A 13,171-nucleotide genomic window follows, 5' to 3' on the forward strand; every position below is an offset into this window, starting at 1 on the left:
CTGGTACCTGGAGTATCAGCAGTACAATACCGGCTCCAGAATTGCTCTTGATGGCTTCCCAGGAGTTCCCCACCTCCCACCCCCACCCCCATGCTCCCTGCATTTTTGTCCTGAATTCCCCACCCCAGCGGCATTCTTGGGTCCCTTGGCCTCAGAACCCACTAGATCCCTCTTCTGCTTCTTAGACCTTAAATTCCCCCACCTGCTTTCTTGCTCTCTGCAACTCCTGACTTCAATCTCCCGTTGTAATCATTTCGAGCTGGAGCCATTTAGAAGCAAAAATGGGAAAGAGAAATTATTTTCCCAGCCTGGTGCAAAGATATCAATATTACTAAAACTGCAGCCAATGGGAATATTTGTGATCCCATGTCCTGTGGGAAATTCACTGCAATTGGAATTGTGGGACTTGGTAATAATGATAAGAGTTCTTCTCGTGGGTTTAAATGTTTGAGAGGATGGGGTTGGATGTTATAACTTACAATGTATGTTCCAATTTCAGGGACACAGTAAAGTGACACGGTGGGTATATTTTTATAGGACGTTAAATCGAAGTTGATTGAATGAGGTTTGAGGTGAGGGAGCATGGTGTCAAACACTGCTTGATTGGTTCAAGAATGAGGTATTTAAACGCTTGATTGCCTAAGGCTTCACATTGTTCTTTTTGACTCTGTATTGAGAACTATAGCTAAGTCAACTGAGCCAGACGTGTCAAAGGGAGATGGGGGCGTCCCCATTCAGAGTGAGGTGGTCTTGATTTACAGACACTCCTGGGCAAGAAGCCTAGAAGAGCCTCTGCAGTCGGCGAGACCCTCCTGGAGACAACCGGAGAACGAGACACAGAATCCTCTCTTCCTGGGAGATGCTGCTCCAGCTACTTCTCTAAGGAGCAATGATCAGGCAAACAGTGCACAGAGGCGGGACAATAGGGGCACTGATACAGTCAGAGGAGCATTTGGAGAGGGGCCTTTTCGGGGAAGGGCCCTGGGAGGGGACATAACTGCTTGCACAGAGCCTTGTGAGCTCTAGCTGCATCTGGTCCAGTCCCAGACTGTCAATATCAGTGCTAAATTCCAGACGAGCATTCATGAACTGGTCTTGTCCCTGCCTGCCCTGAGCTCCCACTGCTTTCTGGGGTGAAAGACCGGAGCCTGGGGACTTGCTGCCTGGGTATTTCTACTGTCTTGGAGAGCCTGCCCCTCCCTGCCCCTCCGACAGAACACATCGGGGGTTTCTGTGCTGTGCTGTGAGTGAAAGACTACTTGGAGACAAAGGGGAGAGATAACAGGATGCTATACACAGGAAGCTCATAGCTTAGTTTTCCAGAACTTTCTTTTATGGTCATTTTCTTCCAGAATAATTTTATAATAATTTTCCCAATAATTCTGTGAGGACTTTACTTGATGTTACATTAAGTCAATACTGTACATTATTCTGAGCAGAAGGGACAACTCTATGGTAGATACCAGTTGTCCCTCCAAAAGCAAAGCACCTGGTCACTCCTTTTCAAGTTTTCTTTGACCTTTTGTAAAGTGTGTCATTTTTCTTCATATAGGGCACACACATTTCTCTACAGAGAGATGTTTCCAAGGAATGTTCTGTCTTGTTAATTTTTTAATTCATTCAAGAATATTGTGCAAAGCTCTAGGAATTAAGCAGTAAGCAAGACCCCTCTGTCCTACCCTCAGGATACAGTCTAGTGGAGAAGCTTACAGTCTAGAAGGAAAGAGACACTTAAGCAATAGTTGGTAATTCCAATGAACAAGATAAGTATGGGGTGCCCAGAAAGCACACTACAGAGGGACCTAGCCAGTGTAAGGATCTGGGAAGCCCTTTCTGAGGGCATAACATCTACGATTCTATCTGATTAATAGGTAGGCGGTAGCGGGACAAAACCCCACAGAGAAGGAACGGGCCAAACACTTTTTGCTTGTTTGTCCTTTGTATTTTTCTGACTGCGTATTCCAAGTACACAGGAGTGTTATTGGATATCATTGATTTTTGTATCCTCTTCTTTTACCCAACATTTATACAAAATTATTTTATTAATCCTAACATCTTTTTAGTTAATTTCTTTGGCTTGCCCTGGTAAATAAGCATACTATGTGAAAACCTAATCTTTTAAAGGCTATTTATAACTTTAATTTTTCCACCACTTGGGGCAAGAAGTTTGAAACGTTTGTTTTCTGGTGAGCAATATGGCATTTCCTCCTTTTGTCCTAATGTACAAACTTTACAGGTTACCTACCTACCTGCCGTTCCAGAATATGACGAATAGGCCCATGGCTACCCCACTTCTACCTTTCACGGAAGGAACAATGCGTTCACAGACTAAAAGGGAAAATGCACGGAGTGAAATAAACTGGAAGCCCTCCCCCTCTTCTTTCATCCAAGATGTCATCCAAGCGGGTGCCATCCCTCCTGGGTACCACAGACAGAGCCATTTTACTGTCAAAGCGAGGCTCTTGTAATGTAATACAATAGCAGATTCAAGAAAAACCCAAATGCTTCCTAGTACAATAAGGGCAAGGGCTAATGTTACGGAAAGGACAAGAAGAAAGCTCTTCTAATAGGAGCAATGCAATTGCCTTCACACACGTTAAGATTGGGTAGGCTCCAAGACAAGTTAAACCTTGCCTAGGTGAGGCATGCTTACCTCTTTGATGAACCGCTGAGGAAGCGGACACTGCAGACTGAATTAGCATCAACACACCCTCCATCACTCTCGCTGGTGCTTCTGGAATCTATTGTCTCCCCAGGGTCGGTCAGTGAGACTTGGGAAGGGATGGGGAAGGAAATTCTTGCTCCTGTGAGGAGGCATGGGGTCTCCCAAGGAAGAGGATGAAGATGGAAGACCAAGCGACTTGAAAGAGGGGACCTCATGGGCAAGGGGGTAACAAAGGGAGTGTTGGATGGGAAGGAACATCCATGGTAGATACCGTTTTCCATGATTCAGGTCTGGCTCCCTTATGTTGGGCAAAGGGTGTTGGTTGAGTTGATGAAGTTTCCAACTTCTGGTCCCCCATACTGCTTACTCATCTGAGAACTCTCCTGATGGTTCAGGAGAGAACTTCTTTTATCTCCCTGGTGTTCCTGCCTGTCTGGTCTGGAGGATGAGGAGCTGCAGTGGCTCCAAGATGGCCTGGGCTTCACCTCCATCTCTTCCTAAGGATCATAAAGCAGACTCAACACTGGAATCGGAGATGAGCCCAGATTGCACCGTTTGCTGGCTGGAGACACCTTTTGAGTCAGAAAACAAGGGGCCCTTCCATATTCCAGTTACATGATTCACGAACACATTAGAAAAAGTAAAAGGCCGACCACAGGAGGCAAGTCTCCAGGCCACCTGGAGGACCCACCAAGGCCAGCCACGCATGTGGTGGGAGCATTCAGCACAAAGTTCCATCATTAGTAGAAGCCTGATTCTCTGGCCCTCTTGGGACTGAATAAGACGCAAACCCATGTCTACCAATGAGCCTTTTCAGGAGAAGATGGCTAACCCCAAATCAGCTCTCTATCCTGCTCACACTCTGTGTATGACAGAAGAGTCTGATATATTATTCATCTCTTTGAATCCCCACAACAGGATTTTTAAGGTAAGTATTTATGATCCTAGTTTTACAGACGAAGAAACAGACTCAAACAGGTTGTGGCAGATACCATCAGTTGCCCACCCAGCAACGTTGCACCTCTCATCTTTCTTCCTAATAGAACCCTGGTTTTACTTAAGTATCCTGTCTTATCTGCGTGGCAGGCATTTCAGGGGTCCCATCCCCAGCCTGGCTGGGAGGAGGAGGAAACTCTGATTCATGCGAGCCAATCATAATGAGTCCCTTTCTCCCCTTTGCCAGTGATTGGTTTAGAAGTGGCATGAGACACACTTCTGGCCAATAGGATGTGAGGCTGTGTCTCCTAGAGAGCTTCCAGGAAATGCTTTCTTGCTGATGAAAGAGGCCCTCTGCTGCTGCTGCACACTGTTGGGTCTGCGTGGGATTCCTGGAAATGAGGCAGCCATCTTGCTATCATAGGGCGAGGTTAGGAGCCCAAGCCAATCCCTGAAGGAGGGCAGAGGAAAATGTTGGAAAGGATCTGGGCTCTTCACTCACATTGATAAGCTGCTGAATTCAACATCCCTGGAGTTACCTCAAATCAGAATTTCTTATTATAGGATCGTAAACATTTTCTTTAATGATTTGGTCATTCTGGAAAGGGATTTTTCTTATTTGCAGCCACAAGCACCCTGACAGATACAGAAGTGAGTGACTGACCTGAGGTCCTACAGCTAAGCCACTGAGCTTAGATACAATTCCGGGTCTGTAGGATTACAAATACCATACACTTTCTACTCTGCCGGGGTGGACAACAAAGTGAAGAGCAATTTCACAGGATTCTCTAGAATCCTTCCCCCACACAAGGATCTCGCTGTTAGTCAGGCATCTGTCAGCTCGTCAGTCCTAAAAAAAGACTCCATGAAAATGATTTTTTAAAAAATACAAAACAAATCTCCTTCTCTCTCTTCCCACAGTGTCTTTTCCTCTCTGAAACATCACAACTGCTTCTTATTCTGCCCATTGTGTCAAGATAACAGGATTTAATTACCAGATTTATACACCACCAGCGTGGCATAAATGCATTGGCCTGAGCTAAAATGAATGCAGTTATTAAAAAAGGAAAAGAGTTGCCGCATCACACAGTGACAGCAGACACAGAGACGACAGTTTTATTTACTTTATCTCCATGCAGGAAGCAGTTAAGCCATTTCAAAGCGATTATTGGGTTTTAATGATCCAGGACATTAAAACACATTTCTCCTGGCGACAGTGACACAGGTAAAGGAGGTGATAAATTCAAGAAATAATGGCCTGGTTTGGACAACCCCTCCCCACTCATTTGCGATGGGCCCCACGGTAGCCGTTCTCCAGGTAGTGTGGACCGCTGGCTGGGGTCCTGGGAGAACGCTGGTAAATCTTCTCGGTAGGACTGGGAGATCTTTCCAGATTAAGATTTAGCAGCGGGCTTCCCTGGTGGCGCAGTGATTGAGAGTCCGCCTGCCGATGCAGGGGACACGGGTTCGTGCCCCGGTCTGGGAGGATCCCACATGTCGCGGAGCGGCTGGGCCCGTGAGCCATGGCCGCTGAGCCTGCGCGTCCGGAGCCTGTGCTCTGCAGCGGGTGACGCCACAGCAGTGAGAGGCCCGCGTACCAAAAAAAAAAAAAAAAAAAGATTTAGCAGCAGCTTTTAAGCTCCACAATGCAAACCACAGCTGGTGCTGAGCCCTGCCTCCAGGTGCCCGAGAGAGAAGGAAAAGAACTGGGAAAGTGGGAGAAAAGGTGAAAGGAAAGAAAGGGAAAAGACCACCAAACGTCATGCCGTAAAATTCTATCCACAGTGCACTCCAGCTGCTTCGCCCATCCAAGGTCAAGGCCAAGTTCCCTGGGCTAAGTCCAAGCTCCAGGAACCAGAGTCTCCTTTGTTTTCCCTGGAGCTGATGGGCACCTAGAGCTCAGGTAGGGAGAGGTTCCCAGACTGACCTGTCAGATTTCCCAGGGCCCTGAGGGAACCATCCCCAGAAAACTCAGCCAAAGCTGCTGCTCTTTGATCTGTCATATACTTTGGACTTTCACAAGAAATTTTTTTTTTTAAAGAGAAGCCACTGCTGTTTTAAAAGTTTGGAAACTGAAGATATAGGCGTACCTCTTTATTTTGCAGAGACTGAGGACCAGAGAGGGGAAGCTGAAGACAGAGAGGGAGCTGGAAGCAGTCCATCGTTCCCAGGCTGCTCCTGGAATTCTCCAGACAGAATACGGATGGCACTCGAATGGGCGATTTTCGAACTTCTAACCTCCCCAATCAGCAGCCTTGCTGACCAGTAGCTATGCCCTGTCCAGGTAAATAAGACTATGAATATGCGGCCTCCTCTTCCCAGGTGCTGTCTCTTGGATTTTCAAAGAAAAATTCAGCCATTCCTTGGGTCCTCACAATACAGTCAGAATCAACCCATCCTCCTCACATGTCACAAACTCCTGACGTTTTGGGTAAGAGCCCTACTCTAGAGCTGTTTCCTTGGAGATATGAGGAAAATAACAACTTTGTTCGCCGTTTTCCTAACGATGTCCCCCCACTCCCCAAGCATGGCTGAAGTTTTGCAGAAATTTCTGGACCTTTCTTCTGAGCTTAGTGGGAACACCACATTTGGATGCAGTTCTAATAAGGTCATGGTCATCAGAGGTGATTTTATGACTTAAGTGGGGCCTTGATTCTTCACCCCCGGGGAGAAAAAGCTCACAGACTGCCGAGCCCAGAGTGCTCTCCGGAAGTTGCATTTTTCTGGGAGGTCAGGGCCCCAGCATCGGGGCTGGTGAAAGGGGGCCTGGGGTGGAGCCTGTGTGAGCAGGTTTTATGATGGTAACATGGAAGGAGGAGGAGAAATCTGGGTTGGAGCTTATGAGAGGGGAATCGTTGTGCCCTTGGCTCAGAGGTGCTGAGATGCCTGGTGGGAGGGGGGTGTTGTGTAGCCACCCCTCTAGATAAGGGCGCCCCAGGGTCAACTCAAGACCTCAGATCTATAAGCGAAGCCAAAAGAAATAAAGACCATTGCTCGCTACATACCCAAATCGTGCTTGCAACACAGATATGGAGACAGGCAGATTCTAGAAGGATTCACCTCTTGAGCCAGTCACCTCTTACAGAAGAAAAAGAGAAGAAAACCCAGTTGTGAGAAAAATGCCTTTAGAGAAGTAGTCCTGCAGCTGGTAGCAGCCAGTGTCTGGAGCCAGCCTGTCTGCATCACCACCAGGCTCCCCAGCGTAGAAGCCGAGCCATTCGGGGCAAATTCCTTAGCTTTTCTAAGCCTCGCTTCCCACAGCCGTGAAATGGGAATAATAATAGCACTTACCCCTTCGAGCACGTGTATTTAGAGCCCGCAGCATGTTGCCTGGCGCACTGAGCAGTGGCCGCCATCCTCAGCCAACCTCAGGCTGCTCGTCACGCTTCCCAGGAGGACTCTACGGACCCCGTCAGGCGCTGGAGGAGAAAAGCTCAAAGAGGCCTGTGTCAGTGTCTCGGAGTCACCCTGGTGCCCCACCTTGTTCTGGGGCAAGAGCAAGGTGCTCGGTCTAAGCAGCTTGGGTTGAGAAGGCGCAAGAAGGGAGCACATCCTGCAATTTTTCCTGGGCTCTCGGAGAGAAGGGGAGCTGCGGGCTGCAGGACCCCAGACACCAGACTCGAGTCGACTTGCGGGGAGCCGAGGGGCCGCCCAAGGAAGTCCTTTCTCCGGATGAGAGCCGGGCACAGAGGCCAGCTCCTGGAAGAGCTCTGAGCTCCCTTCTAAGGGTCCTTTAACGGGGTTATCGTGTGTGTGCTGGGAACAGCCCTCAGGAGAACAGGAGTGAGCCTCCGTCTCAGGGGACGTTGGTGCCAAAGCCAAATGATGCCGTGCTGGCATGGGATGTCCCGCACTGGGCAAGGCTGGGACCAGGTGACCCACAGCTGGGGTGGGATGCCTGCAGCTCAGCGGCAGGGAGCACAGTCTGTGTACCAGGGAGGCCCAGGGCCAGGGGCTCCACACGCAGTCGCTGGCCTCGTCCCCACCTCACAATGAGGCAGGCACTCTGGGTCACTCTGTTTTACAGAAGAGGACCCTGGGGCGCGAGGGTGGTCAGTCAGTTGCCCAGAGTTGCAAAGTTACTTAGGATACAGAGCCAAGATCCAGATGCAGCACAGCCTCAGAGCCTGTGAGCTAAACGCTGCTCTGCACAGCCTCACCTTTCCCTGTCTCCGTGCCGCGTGTGGCTGGGCCTCTGGTGACAGAGCGGGCAGGAGCTGGCAGATCTGGGGGGCGGGCAGGCTGGCAGGCAGTTGCTGAGTCTGGTACTGCGCCGCAGCCGGGGCTGGGGGCCACACGTCCCACATCACCACCAGAGAGGAGAGCCTGCTGGGCCCGGGAGGAATCCGGAAGTTTCTTTAGCATCATTGGCTGGTTTGTTGCTTTGCGCGGCTACTGCTTTCTGCACCGAGTAGACACCTGATCCTCCACACCTGGGCTGCTTCCCCGCTCACACACACACACACACACACACACACACACACACACACACAGATCGGAGTCACTGACAGCAAGTGGGTGAGAAGAAACAGAGAAAACAGAACCAACCAATGAAAACCCTAAGGGCAGCAACAATTAATATTTAAGTTGAAAAGTGCCTGGGAACCCAAAGCGCAGGCTATTCATGTGCAAATCATATGCAAATCATATGCAAACAGGCTCCACACCTCCACACCAGGGCCCCTGTAATTATTCCGTAAACCTGTCGGGCCAGCTCTAAGGGCAGCTCCCTGTCCTGCCCCGGCTACAGGAGGGCTCCCATGCCAGGAATGAGTGAGGCTTCTGGATGGCACGCTTGGGTGAGCGTGGTGGCCCTGGGTTTCCTCTGGTCAAAGCCCCTTCTGATTCTGCGGTCTCCCTCCCACCTGCGAGAGTTCCTGACCGTGCATCCCGGCTCCCCTCACCCACCCCAGAAGGCATTCCTGAAGGTCTCCCTAGGCGTCAAATCTTGATGCCTCTGCGACACTGCCCGCCTCCGCCCCTGCTCCCTCCTCTCCGGCACCTGCTCTGGCCCTGTTGATACTAATTCCAGGGTCAGCAGCAGCCCCCCATGAGCCTCCCTTTTATATGGGCTGGGTGGGCCATGGGGCTCCCCTGACGATGCAAGCAGGGCCTTCCTGAACTTTGCATTGTTCTGCCATGGCAGGAAAACCGTTCAGGTCACCCAGCGCCAGCCCCAAACTGGAGAACCAGGAGTCTAGAGCTCACCTGCATGGTTGGGTGACCTGGACCTTCCAGGCCTCAGACCACAGACTTGGAGTGAGGGGCAGGAAGTAGCCGCCTCAGGCCGGTGCTCGTCACTGCCCCCAGCCCCGCAGCCGTGACAAGAGAGGAGAAGCGCCTCAGACAAAGGCCCGGGAGCGGTTCCCAGCCAGCTGGTCCTGCAGCAGAACACTTTAGAGCATGAACTTGCCTCTCTCTCTGCCTGTATCCTTCACTCTGACTCTTCAAGTTCCAGGAGGGCAGGGACCGATCTTATCGATTCTAACCCTCAGCCTCCAGCACGGCAGACCACGACCCGCACAGATGGAGAGAAGAGCCTCGGAAGAGTCCCGCCCACGTGCGGCACGTCATCAGTGGTAACTGCCCTTGAGGATAAATGTTGACATGTCTTGTCCGCCGCTGGGTTCCCAGAGCCTGGAGCAGTGTGTTGGGAGGGAGAGGCCACTCTGGGCCAGCATCACACCATCACCGTGCCTAGAGCCGGATGCGACAGGCTGGTGGTAAGGGAGGAGCCGGCGTGTGTGCCCTGCTGGACAGCCAAGACAAGTTCTTTTTATTTTAATTGAAATATAGTTGATTTACAAAGTCTTGTTAATTTCTGCTGTACAGCAAAGTGATTCAGTTATATATATATATATATATATATATATATATATATATATATATATACACACACACATTCTCTTTTATAATATCCTTTTCAATTATGGTTTATCACAGAGTGTTGAATATAGTTCCCTGTGCTGTAGAGTAGGACCTTGTTGTTTATCCATTCTATATATAATAGTTTGCATCTGCTAATCCCAAACTCCCACTCCATCCCTCTCCTACCCCACCCCCCTTGGCAACCGTAAGTCTGTTCTCTATGTTTGTGAATCTGTTTCTGTTTCATAAAAGTTAATTTGTGTTGTATTTTAGAGTCCACATATAAGTGATGTCATATGGTATTTGTCTTTCTCTTTCTGATTTACCTCAGAAAGTAAGTCAGAAGGACTTAGCATGTCTTTAGTAGTATGATAGTATGAAAATCTCTAGGTCCATCCATGTTGCTGCAAATGGCATTATTTTGTTCTTTTTTATGGCTGAGTAACATTCCATTATATATATGTACCACATTTTCTTTATCCATTTATCTGTTGATAGACATTTAGGTCATTTCCGTGTCTTGGCTATTGTAAATAGTGCTGCTATGAACATTGGTGTGCATGTATCTTTTCGAATTAGAGTTTTCTCCAGATATAAGCCCAGGAGTGGGTTGCTGGGTCATATGGTAGTTCCATTTTTAGTTTTTTAAGGAACCTCCATACTGTTCTCCAAAGTGGCTGCACCAATTTACATTCCCACCAACAGTGTAGGACTGTCCCTTTTCTCCACACCCTCTCCAGCATTTGTTATTTGTAGACTTTTTCTTCTTCTTTTTTTTTTTTTTTTGCGGTATGCGGGCCTCTCACTGTTGTGGCCTCTCCTGTTGCGGGGCACAGGCTCCGGACGCGTGGGCTCAGCAGCCATGGCTCACGGGCCCAGCCGTTCCGCGGCATGTGGGATCTTCCCGGACCAGGGCACGAACCCACGTCCCCTGCATTGGCAGGCGGAGTCTCAACCACTGCGCCACCAGGGAAGCCCTGTAGACTTTTTAATGATGGCCATTCTGACCACTGTGAGGTGATACCTCATTGTAGTTCTGATTTGCATTTCTCTAATAATTAGCGATGTTGAGCATCTTTTCATGTGCCTGTTGGCCATCTCTATGCCAAGATCGGTTCTGATCCTGCACCCAAAGGGACTGATGATCCACCTGGTGAAGTACACAAGGACCAGCCTTTCCTGGCCAGTGGTGGTGATAGGGTGACCTCAGGGTGAGGGCAGCAGTATTGTTAATGCACTGAGGGGTAGATTTCTCTAAGAAAGCCCCCAGAGGAGGGCAAGCAGAGCAGAGATTTAAATGTTGGAGTGAGACTTTAAAATAAAGGAAGAGAGAAGAAAGAACATGCTCAGGGTTTGGAAAGAGCTTGGGCCAAAATACCGACATGGCAGTAGAAAGAGCAAGGGGAGGGGAGTGAGCTGGGGCTCGGGAGTGAGTCCTGGCAGCTCCCCCCATGGCTCCTACGTAATCATTTATTGATTCAGCGACACCCAGGACTAACTGGGTCCCTTGCTCCACTGGACATTTACTGAGCATCTGTGTGCCCAGCACTGTGCTGGCCCCAAAACAAAGCCCTACCTTGGGCAGCTTCTGTACCAATAGAAGAGAGTGGTCACCAGACAAAGCCGTGATGGACCACCTGCTTTGAGAGGGAAAAATATAAAACATCTACTGTACCAGACATAAATAATTAGGTAAAAAGTGAGATTAAAGTGCATACCATTTTCAGAAATATTAAATTGCTGGGGGGAGATGTGCATCTGAGATCTGAAGAACTATAATAATATAATTTATAGTAATATAATAATAGTAATATAAAGTAATAGATACAGTAATAAAATAATAAAGGGCACTGTATTTTAATTACAACTCACCTGGTTGCAAAGAAGAGAAACTCAGTCATAGTAGTGAAAGGTCACAGGACAATTTTATGACATCGAACAGCAGGATACATCCGGAGCTCTGCAGGAACTGTGCCTGGGACTGGGGTGCGGGGACTGGGGTGCCATTGAGAGGGGCAGCAGCCCCCTCCCTACCTTGTTTCTTCTCCACTCTTTTCTCACTGCACCTCTCTTCATGCTCCTCTCTCTGGCTTCCTCTGCTTATCCAGGGTCTCTGTTTAGGCTGGCCATGGCTCCGACTGTGGCCATGACCTTTGGACCCCCTGACAGCTAATTCCCAGGGTATCCATTCCAAATTCCTGGGAAAGACCCTTAGTGGGTTCAGTGCATTTGTTTGGGTGTCAGCTGAACCACTGCAGCGAGGAGACCGCAAATCACAGTTAAACAAGAGCATCTGTTTTCTCTCCTGAGAGTGCCACGGCAGCCCTTCTCTGCAAAGTTCTCCGAGATCCAGGCTCCTTGCATTTTGTTATTCCATCATCCTAGGGTGGCGACTTTGCCTAAATGGTCCAAGATTGCTCACCACCACACCCATACCGCAGGAGCCCTGGAATGGCATGAGTCACCTCCACTCCCAGGGCCCGAATTTATCCACATGACTAAGCCTGGCCTCAAAGTTGCCCAGGAAATGCCTCTTTGCTAGGCTGTCAATGCGTGGCAAGCAGCCGTCTCGGGTACACGGTACATGCAGGTGCCTTAGTCATGGTGGCGGGACGGAGGGAGAGCCTAGGAGGGCCGCGTGGTGGAAACAGGGCAGCCTGGGCACTCCCTGCAGCAGAGGCCAGTGAAGAGAGCTGAGACCCAGTGCTCAGCCAGGACAAGTCCACCCCCTGCTGAATCCATACCTGGCCCTACTCTACACATGGTGCAGTTATGCAGCCAGACCTCCCACCTGCTGAAGCACTGAGGATAAACCTTTAAGGAAGGGACCAGGAGAGAGGACAACCATGGGGCCAGTGGTGTGGGAGAGTCTTTGGAATTTCATCTCAAAGGAAACACTTTATGTGCGCCAAGGTTTGAGAAGGAGAAGAGAAAACAGAAGATAGACAATGGACAGTTTACAGGGGTCAAGTTCAAATAAAAGGACTTCTAGGTGAGTTCCAGTGAACCCTCTTACTCCGTTTCCTCATCGAGATAAAAAGTGCCCTGGAAGGGTGGTAGAGAAGATTATTTGAGGTAATGAATATACAGCACCAGGAGTATTCCTAGCACACAGTAGGCACTCAATGAATAGCCGTTGTTTTAGATTGGAGTGCACAAAGATGGGGCGCCCAGTTTAGGGGATGTGTCCCTCTGTACTTCTTAGTCCAGACCCTTGGGCATTTTTCTTCCCCACTTCCAGTTCTTGGGGAGGCAATTCTCCTATTCTAGGGCGCATAGAATTACTCCTGACTCCCAGAGATTCTGATTGTGGTAGGTCTGGGGTGGACCCAGGAATGTGCATGTTCTAGCCAGGAAATTGGGGTCAGGTGGTTGAAGGGCTGAACTTTAAGAAATCCTGCAGAAAAGGAATGTCCATCTCTTAGGCTGACTTTGCTCATCAGCACCATCATAGTCTTATTGTACATGATGGTCCACGTTGCGGTCCTAGGGATACAGCTTCTCTGATTACCTTTTATGTGGGGCTCCTGGGTCCCAGGGGATGGAAAAGGCATTGTGGGAGAGAGGGCAAGGTGATGGGTGGCTTATTTGGTCATAAAACTTCATGTGACGCTTCCACAAGCCCCATAAAGCCCCCCAACACACACCCACAAACTTCCATGAGAAAACTGTCTCCCGTTTGGGCACATCTGCCATCGTCGC

At 49.4% G+C, this 13,171-nt stretch overlaps 1 long non-coding RNA gene across 4 annotated transcripts; it reads right to left on the minus strand.

Moving 5' to 3' along the window:
- Positions 1 to 4,756: 4,756 nt before the first annotated feature.
- Positions 4,757 to 8,966, minus strand: LOC132425328 (uncharacterized). 4 transcript variants are annotated; one of them, XR_009519420.1, is made up of 6 exons: positions 8,810 to 8,966; positions 7,762 to 8,105; positions 6,893 to 7,020; positions 6,607 to 6,679; positions 5,692 to 5,877; positions 4,757 to 5,159 (listed from the first exon to the last, which is right to left on the minus strand). It is a non-coding gene; the product is annotated as an uncharacterized lncRNA (long non-coding RNA). The 4 variants fall into 4 exon arrangements; XR_009519419.1 differs by having other exon boundaries at positions 6,893 to 7,930; XR_009519418.1 differs by having other exon boundaries at positions 6,893 to 8,105.
- Positions 8,967 to 13,171: the final 4,205 nt, after the last annotated feature.

The sequence above is a fragment of the Delphinus delphis genome, chromosome 5 (genome assembly GCF_949987515.2).
Source record: "Delphinus delphis chromosome 5, mDelDel1.2, whole genome shotgun sequence".
NCBI lineage: Eukaryota > Metazoa > Chordata > Mammalia > Artiodactyla > Delphinidae > Delphinus > Delphinus delphis.